The sequence below is a fragment of the Arachis ipaensis genome, chromosome B9 (genome assembly GCF_059453495.1).
Source record: "Arachis ipaensis isolate K30076 ecotype BB chromosome B9, ASM5945349v1, whole genome shotgun sequence".
Lineage (NCBI taxonomy): Eukaryota > Viridiplantae > Streptophyta > Magnoliopsida > Fabales > Fabaceae > Arachis > Arachis ipaensis.
The window spans coordinates 93,220,132-93,230,226 of NC_142444.1; the positions used below are offsets into that span (position 1 = coordinate 93,220,132).

A 10,095-nucleotide genomic window follows, 5' to 3' on the forward strand; every position below is an offset into this window, starting at 1 on the left:
TTCTTTATTAGTATATTTCGTGCATCTGCATTTACATATTTAAAAAAAAATGCCACGCGACGCGACCGCATCAGCGACGTGTCCACATCGCAAAGAGAGGGGAGAAAAATAAAAACGAACAGAGAGTCACGCTGGAGCGTGGCTGGAGGAGTGCCAGTGGCACTAATCAGCCCACGCGACCGCGTCGCCGACGCGTCCGCGTCGTATGGGCGTAATGACCTCCCACGTGACCGCGTGCCCCACGAGACCGCGTGCCCTGATTTTCGACGTAGAAAGGGTGCACAGCTGAAAGTTGTGCTAGAGTGGTGCTGGACTGGCACTGGACGCGCAATCCCCCTCATGCGATCGCGTGCCCCACGCGGCCGCGTCGTACCCCATAAACTGCCCACTCACGCGATCGCATGCCCCATGCGATCGCGTCACCTAAAATTTGGCATTTAATGATTTTGAACAGAGAGTTGTGCGAGTGCGAGGCAACCCTCGCGCCACTGGCACAAACTGGGTCACACGACCGCGTGACCGACGCGACCGCGTCCCTCACCTTAAGCGCAAGTCGCGCGACCGCGTGCCCCATGCGATCGCGTCGCTTGCGCCGCACAGCTCAACCTAATTTTGCCAATTATCATATCTTTTTCTTCTCCAAATCCTATTTTCTCTTTTCCCTCCTTATTTCTTCCTCCTCCCTTCTTCCTTCTATCTCACCTTTTACTCTCTCTCCCTCACCTCCATTAACAAGGTTTTATTTTCTTCTTCATCATTTTCTTTTCTATCATTCTTCTTATTTTATATGTTATTTTCTTTTCTTTTCTTTTTCTTTTCATTATTCATATTTTCTTTCTTCTTCTTTCCTTTTTACATGGTGTTAGAATTTTATTTGAGTCCTTATTCTTCATTATATGCTTGTGGATTATTGCAAATTGTTTGGCAATTATATATTATTTTCTTTAAAGGGTTTCTTGCATGTTCACTTTAACACTTTCTATACCTTATTTACCATGCATGCTATGTGTTTGTGAAAAAGCCCATATGGCATTATGCACTTCTCTATGTTATTCTACTATTCAATGCTTGCTTTTCACAAATTCTCTTTACTATTATATTAATTGAATTTAATTGTCAATACAAACGTGATGGTTTGCTACAAAGTGATGCTTGATCTATGCTACTCATGCCCTTTGCCGGCATGCCAATAAACACCTTGCATTCACTTGTCATCATATGCACTAACTATTTTCCATTAATGATCTTTCACATGTACTCATGAGCGTGTGTTAACATCATTTACCTTTTAATGTGCATTTATAACCATCCTTTTTCGTTCTCTTCATTGCTATTTATCTTTTTGAATTTAATTTACTCTCTCTTCCCTTTTCAGGATGGCCACCAAGAAAGGAAAAGAGAAAGCTACTCCCAAACCTCCAGCAAGAAGAGGAACTAAAAGAGCACTAGTGGCAGAGCCTTCTTCAACTGCAGTCAAGCCCTCAACAAAAAGAGTTAAGAGGATCATCAAGGTTGATGAAAAAGAGAAAGCCTTTCCAGCAAAGGACACTGCGCGATTGCCAATCGCTACTGTGAGCATATGTTCCCCATCCTGGCTGAAAGGAGTTACAACAACGAACACCTTCTTATCCTCCCGCTCAATATTGCTACTTTTGTTGAGCCGCAAATTAAACGAAGACAATGGGGTTTCCTACAGAGACAACAGAAGCAGGTCAATCTTTCCTAGGTAGTCGAGTTCTACTCTAACTTCTACCTGCCTACCCTGCAGTCTGTCTTTGTCCGTCAGAAGCAAGTCCCCATTACAGAAGAGGCTATTCAACAAGCTTTGAGTCTCCCCCCTATTCCAGAAGGAATGGACGCCTTTCAAGAAGCCGCACTCAAGCGCCAGATGTACCAATTTGACTGGAAAGCTGTTCTCAGAGTTATCGCACTACCTGGCAGCCGTTGGATCTATGGATACCATCGTACCCGCCCTAAGGGTATATTGGCTTCAGCACTTACCTTGGAGGCTCTCGTATGGGCACAGATCATGTTCCATTACGTCTTTCCGAGCACTCACGAGTCTTCCTTCACTGCGGACATGGCCGTTCTACTATGGTACATCCTTACAGACCAGCCTCTGAATTTACCAAGACATATCCGGAATGCCATGGGACACGTACAAATTGCGGGCAACTTACCTTTTCCAGCCTTGGTCTCAGATCTTGTCTCAGCAGCCAGAGTCTCCTACAGAGCTGGAGACACCAAAGCCATGCTCCCACGGGATGATCAGTATGTCCCTAATGGGAAATACCTCAGACTTTCAGCAGCCACTACAAGCCTTCCTACTACTCCAATTGAAGATATTCCTTCTTCAACACCACAAGCACCTACAACTGATGAACAGCTCCAGCAGATAATCAAAAGGTTGGATCGGCAAGAACAGAAAGCGAAGTTAAGAGAGCGTCGTAACGAGCGCCGATTCAAACACCTCAAGGAGCTACTAAAGGGACACTTCAAGGACTCAGACACCCCGGACTCCACTTCCTTTACCAGCACAGGGAGCCATGATGGTCCCGACTGTGGAGATACTGCTACCAGCCCACCCCTGTTCCTAACAGATGGCACCGAGGACGGTGCAAAGCCTTAACTGTGGGGAGGTCGGTCAGTACCTAACTTCCGGAGGTAATTTCTCTTCCCTAGCACCAATAAATTAGGATATTTTAGTTAGTTTTTTCTTTCTTTTATAGAATAGGATAAATTGCATAAGTAATAGGTTAGTTGCATGCATGCTATACTTGATTGAAAAGACAATAAGTTTCTTCTAAGACTCTATCTTCGGAATAAAATTTCACTAATTTTTAAAATTTTTTTTGATAAATTTGCTTGAAGTTGTATTTGGAACATGATTATTTTTGAGCTAAAGAACATACAACCTGTGAAGATTTGAGCCTTTATGCATGGTTACATTATTTAACCATAATTATTTTATTCTTATGTGTTTACTTCTCTATGATTGTAATCTATATTTTATTTTATCTTATATGTCCAATATTTATTATATTTATATAATTGCACATGATTGAGGCCATTATTTGTTTAAACTCACTCATCCAAATTAAGCCTACCCTTTTCAATTACCTTTGTTAATCACTTTGAGCTTTTAAATCCCATTTGTTCTATATTTCACCACATTACTAGCCTTAAGCAGAAAAACAATTGTATATCCCAAATTGAATCTTTGGTTAGCTTAAGATAGAATTGTGTGTGCTAGTTAAGTATGGGAAATTGTGGGAACAAAAGTTATTAAGGGAATGTGTCATGATAATTTAATGGGAATTTGGATACCTACTCATGTGAAACTATAAGAATTAAAAATCTATGTGCATTGATAAGCTATGTTTATTTTTGCTTCTATTTAAAAAAAATGAAAAAAATAAAATAAAATTTTAATAAATAAATGAATAAGGGGACAAAATTACCCTAATGCTGAATTGAAAATTCAAAGATCAATGCACATATGATAAAAAAATTAAAATAAAAAAGTTGATACATGAGTATTGATGCCAGGGCATTTTGGCTAGTTTCACTGACCTTTTCTTTACTATTTTTAGGGTAGTTTCATGCATTTCCTTAGGAAATAAGCTAGTTTTGGGTAGATATTTACTTACATCTTGATTCGAGCATACATTGTGCACCTTACATGATTTCATGAGGATTTTGCATGAATTTAATGACAAATTGGATGTTGCATTTCCCATGACTTGGATTAGAACTTTGATGCACTTTATTGCTTGATTTCAGGACAAAGGAAGCAAATAAGAACCACAATAGTGGCTACGTTAGTTACACTAACGTTAACACTAACGTGGAATGGGAGTAACTTGCAAAGTTAATGAGAAAAGTAATTTCCAATAAAGCTCTCGAAGCCATCATTGCCCACGTTAAGAGTCACGTTAACTAAGTTAACGTGAACTCTAACGTGGAAGAAAGGAAATGGAGCCAACGTTAGTGACACTTAACATTATCACTAACGTTGGACCAAGCTCATAAGTGGCCACGTTAGTTGCCACGTTAACTTGGTTAACGTGGCCTCTAATGTTAAGAAGTAAAGGGGAAGCCAACGTTAGTGACACTCAACTTTATCACTAACATTGGACAAGTCACAATAAGCCACGTTAACTCCCACGTTAACCTAGTTAACGTGGAAGCTAACGTGAAGAAACAAGGTGGTCGACAACGTTAGTGACACCAAACATTGTCACTAACGTTGGAAGGAACCCACACAAGCCCCAATAAGCCACGTTAACTCCCACGTTAACATAGTTAGCGTGGAAGTTAACGTGAAGAAGGGAGGAGATCGCCAACGTTAGTGACACCCAACATTGTCACTAACGTTGGAATGAGCCCACACAAGCCACTATGAGCCACGTTAACTCCCACGTTAACTTAGTTAACGTGGAAGCTAACGTGGATAAGGGAATGATGAGCCAACGTTAGTGACACTCAACTTTGTCACTAACGTTGGAGATGGCTAGCATGGCCACGTTAGAAGCCACGTTAACCTAGTTAACGTGGACTCTAACGTGAGAAATAGGGGCACATTGGAACGTTAGTGACAATGGTAAGTGTCACTAACGTTCTCGAAGGTTGGAAAACCTACGTTAAAAGAGCCACGTTAACTAAGTTAGTGGCAATGTTTGTGCCACTAACGTTGAAGTTAACGTGGCTCTTACTTTGGTGAGGAACGTTAGTGAAAAAGGTGATTGTCACTATCATTCTCGAACCCATATTTTCACTGAACGTTAACACCACTAACGTCCTGAGCTAAAGTCTCTGCCCACTTCACACTTTCTCTCTGCAAGTAAAGCCAAGCCCAATGAAGAAGAGAAGTGCTTCAAACTCAAGATCCAAAGGCCCATACCCAAGACTTGAAGAGCCAACTAGAAGAACAGAAGAGTAGTATATATAGGAGTAGCTTTGAATTAAATTGAGAGTTGGAAATTATAGGGAGCCTGTTGGCATAGAACTACTCTCTGTATTTTACTTTCTCTGCACTTCTAGTTTCATCATATATTCTCCATCTTTGTTTTCATTTTCCAGAGCTATGAACAACTAAACCCCTTTCATTGGGTTAGGGAGCTCTGTTGTAATTTGATGGATCAATACTAGTTTTCATTATTCTTCTTCTATCTTTTCTCTTGATTTTACTTGAAAGCTTTCGATCTTCATCCAATTGGATAGTTATCTTGGAAAAGAAGCTATTCATACTTGGATCTCTTCTGAACCTTGAAAGAGGAATGAAGAGATCATGCTAGAAATGCTTTCTCATGCTGGACCAAATTGGGTTTGGATGGATATGTGACTATAATCCTCTCAACACTTGATTTGGGAAATGCATGTGGTATAATCAGTGACCATACTTCATCTCTTCTCATGAGCAATTGACCAAGGAATTGGCTATTGATCAAGATTTGAGAGATTGAATTACAAGAAATTCTAATTCGATCACTTAAGATTGCCAGGGAGATCAATGAGTGCATTGATTGAGGAAGAGATGAAAATGAAATTGATCCAGAGAATGCAACATCTCCTAAGCCCAATGAACTCCCCATTTCTGATCTTACCCATTCTCTTTAATTTCAGTCATTTACTTTTATGAGCAATTTCCCCATTCCCATTTAAGATTCTGCAATTTACTTTCCATCATCTACATTCAGCTCTTAATTTCTAGCATTTACTTTTCTGTTATTTACTTTCCCGCCATTTAATTTTCTGCAACTCTCAACCCAAAATTCTGATTCGCTCAACTAGAACATTCCTCTAATTAAAGTTGCTTGATCAATCAATCCTTGTGGGATTCGACCTCACTCTATTGTGAGTTTTTACTTGACGACAAATTCGGTACACTTGTCGAAGGAAATTTGTTATGAGACAAGTTTTCCGTGCATCAAGTTTATGGCGCCGTTGCCGGGGATTGATTGTGCATCAACAATGATTAAATTAGAAGATAACTAGATTGAGCATTTTTGTTTTGTTTGATTTAATTTTCTGTTTGAGTAATTTACTTTCTATTTTAGTTAATTTCTTCCCTTCCCCCTACTTTTTCTTTGTTATTTACAATTCATTTCACTAACCCACTAACTATTTGATATATTGCATCAATCACACTAACAGTAATTCTGACAGAAATACTTTCTGCATATATTTTCCTTGCTTGTACTTGTTGGTTGTATGATAGGAAGAAAAAGCGGGACTTCAACTTCCTTTGATTCTGAACCTGAGAGGACCTTCTTGAGATTAAGAAGGGAAGCAAGAGGAAAAAGAGTAGTTGGTGCTTAGGAAGAGGAGGAATACTTTGAACCAAACATGGAAGAAAACATGGAAAACCATCATGAAGAAGAGACTCACAACCATGGAGGAAGAGGTCGAGCAAATCATGCTGGGGAGGACAGAAGAGTTTTAGGCTCTTACATCAATCCAAACCCAGGAAACTGTGGAAGTAGCATTCAAAAGGCAACCATCCACGGCAACAATTTTGAACTGAAGCCACAGCTCATCACTCTTGTTCAGAACAACTGTTCGTTCAGAGGAAGTGTCCAAGAAGACCCCAATCAACATCTAACCACCTTCCTAAGAATATGTGACACAGTGAAGTCTAATGGTGTTCATCCTGACGCCTATAGACTGCTCTTATTTCCATTCTCACTCAAGGATAAGGCAGCCAAGTGGCCGGAGTCTTTCCCGAAGGAGAGCTTGACAACTTGGGAAGATGTGGTGAACAAATTCTTAGCAAGATTTTACCCTCCTCAATAAATCAATAGGTTGAGAGCTGAGGTCCAAACTTTCAGGCAACAAGATGGTGAGACTCTTTATGAAGCATGGGAGAGGTTTAAGGACATAACAAGGAGGTGCCCACCAGATATGTTCAACAAATGGGTGCAGCTGCACATTTTCTATGAAGGCCTGTCATATGAATCAAAGAAGGCAGTAGACCATTCATCTAGAGGATCTTTGAACAAGAAGAAGACCATTGAGGAAGCCATAGATGTCGTTGAAATTGTAGCAGAGAATGACTACTTCTATTCTTCCGAAAGAGGTAACACTAGAGGAGTGATGGAGCTAAACAATGTAGATGCTCTGCTGGCCCAAAACAAGCTCATTATCCAGCAGCTGGCTGACCTCACCAAGAAGATGGAGAGGAACCAAGTAGCAGCAATCTCCACTGCATCAACAACCCAAGAAGGAGTGAATGAAGAAGCAGAAGGTAGTCAGGAGCAAGCCAACTACATTGGGAATTCACCGAGGCAAAACCATGATCCATACTCCAAGACCTACAACCCTGGATGGAGGAATCACCCAAACTTTGGGTAGGGAAATCAACAAGACCAAAGCCTTGATCAAAGATGCCCAAATCCCAACAATGCAAGCCACCAACATTTCACATCTAGACCATATCAACACCCCAATAACAACACTTCTCCACATCCACATCAAAACCAAAATAACTTACCTCATCCTTCCACCTCTAATCCCGATCTACAATCATTAGATGACAGACTCTCAAGGATTGAGAATCTACTTGAAGGCATAGGCAAAGAGATTCAAGACAGTAAAGTATTCTGAGAAGAAGTGATGTCCAATATGCAGAATCAGGATGCTGCCATCAAGAAACTGGAGACACAAATTGGCTACTTATTCAAGCAAATTCCCAGCCACAACCTTCGCAGTAATACTAACTCAACCAAAAGAGAGGAGTGTCAGGCTATCACCCTTCGGAGTGGGAAGGAACTAAAGGAAACCCCCCAGAAACCACAAGAAAAGAACTCAAATAAAGAGGAAGAAGAGCAGGACGAAGCTCGAGTTCCAACTTTGAGTTCACAAAAAGGGGAAGGAGTGCTGAAGCCAGACATCCCAAGAGTCCCATACCCTCAGCAATTAAAGAAGAAGGTAGATGACAATTAGTTTTTGAGATTTTTGGAAATCTTCAAGAAACTGCAAATCAACATACCCTTTGCTGAAGCAATAGAACAAATGCCACTCTACGCCAAGTTCTTGAAGGAGCTTATGACTAAGAAGAGAAGCTAGAAAAACAACGAGACTGTGATACTAACCGAAGAATGTAGTGCTATCATTCAGCACAAACTGCCCTAGAAATTGAAGGATCTTGGGAGTTTTCAGATCGCTTGCATTATAGGGGGAAATCACAGTGGAGAAAGCTCTTTGTGACTTAGGAGCCAGCATCAACTTGATATCAGTAGCTATGATGAGGAAGATGAAGATAGAAGAGGCTAAACCAACAAAAATAGCCTTATAGTTGGCAGACAGATCGTTCATGTTCCCGCATGGCGTCGTAGAAGATTTGCAGGTGAAAGTGGGAGATTTTATCTTCCCAGCAGACTTTGTAGTGCTAGATATGCAGGAGGAAGCCAAGGCTTCCATCATCCTGGGAAGGCCATTCTTGGCCATTGCTGGAGCTGTCATTGATGTACAAAAAGGAGATCTCACACTGAGATTACACAAGAAAAAGATGACAATCAATGTGTTCAAAGCCATGAGTTACCCACAAGAACAACTGGGGGAATGTATGAGATTGGACTCACTTGAAGAGGAAGTGCAGGAGAGTTTTGAAGAAGAAGAGTCTGAAGAGCCCGAAAGAATAATAGAGGAAGAGTGTACATCAAGTGAAGAGGTTGCAACAACAGAAATTGGCATACCAGGTGCACCAAAGGAAGAGAACGAAAAGTCAGAAGCACCTAAAATTGAACTCAAAGCACTGCCACCCACTCTCAAATATGCATACTTAGGAGAAAATGAAAATTACCAGTAATCATAAGCTCATGCCTTAGCAAAGATCAAGAGGATGAACTTCTCAAAGTACTGCGAAACCACAAAGATGCCATTGGTTGGACTCTTGCTGACTTGAAAGGGATAAGTTCGGCCATATGCATGCACAAGATACTGCTGGAAAAAGATGCCAAACCATCCATTCAATCCCAAAGGAGGTTGAACCCAATCATGAAGGAAGTGGTACAGAAGGAAGTTATGAAGTTATGGCAAGGGGGGTAATTTACCCAATCTCAGACAGCCCCTGGGTTAGCCCCGTGCATGTCGTCCCAAAAAAGGGAGGAATTACTGTGGTTCCCAATGATGACTTATTACAATCTATTGATCGAAGACAACAGACTATGGAAAATAACATTAATGCCACTCTAAATGGTCTGAACGCTACTTTGCAAGCTCTTGTCTCACAGATTGGATCAATGAATAACTCCAATAACCAGCCTTTGAGCTCCAGTGGAATTCTCTCTCAACCATTACCCAATCCCAAGGGTGGCATTAATGCCATCACTCTAAGGTCCGGAACCACACTGCAGGAGAGGAACCAGGAGGAGCCAAGCCCACCAGAACACACCTCAGCTGAAGAGGTAGTGGAAATAGAAGATGTTGAAGAGGAAGAAGACATACAGGACATAGCTAAAAAAGAAGAAGTTCAACTACAGGAGGAAGCATCAAAAGGCGCAGACACTGCAGAAGACACCACTCCTATTCCTTTTCCACAACTTGTAAGGAAGCCCAGGAAGCAGCTGGAACCTGATCCAAAAATGGTAGAGATATTCAAAAAGGTTGAGGTAACTGTTCCTCTTTTTGATGTTATCCAACAGGTACCTAAGTATGCAAAGTTTCTAAAAGATTTATGTATACATAAAGACAAAATTAATGAATTAGAAACTATTCCTTTAGGTAGTTCCATATCTGATTTAATGGGAGGTTTACCTGAAAAGTGTAGTGACCCAGGTCCTTGTATGGTTAATTTTACTATTGGTGGTGTGATAATTTCTGTCTGCATGTGTGATTTAGGAGCATGTGTGAGTATAATGCCTTTGTCTATATATGATATTTTGAGGCTCCCTCCCTTAAAAAGGTTGGCAACTCGTTTTGTGTTAGCAGATAAAAGCATTATTACAGTAGTTGGAGTTGCTGAAGATGTATTAGTGGGCATTAAGGGGCTTACATTCCCCACTGATTTTTATATTCTGGAGATGCCCCAAAATGACTCAGAGAAGCTATCATCAATCCTACTTGGAAGACCTTTCCTGAAGACATCAAAGTTAT

The 10,095-nt window shown here is 40.8% G+C and overlaps 1 non-coding gene across 1 annotated transcript; it reads right to left on the reverse strand.

The window, feature by feature from the left end:
• Positions 1 to 6,801: 6,801 nt before the first annotated feature.
• LOC148545481 (small nucleolar RNA R71) lies at positions 6,802 to 6,908 on the reverse strand. The gene has a single exon (XR_015901180.1). It is a non-coding gene; the product is annotated as a small nucleolar RNA R71 (small nucleolar RNA).
• Positions 6,909 to 10,095: the final 3,187 nt, after the last annotated feature.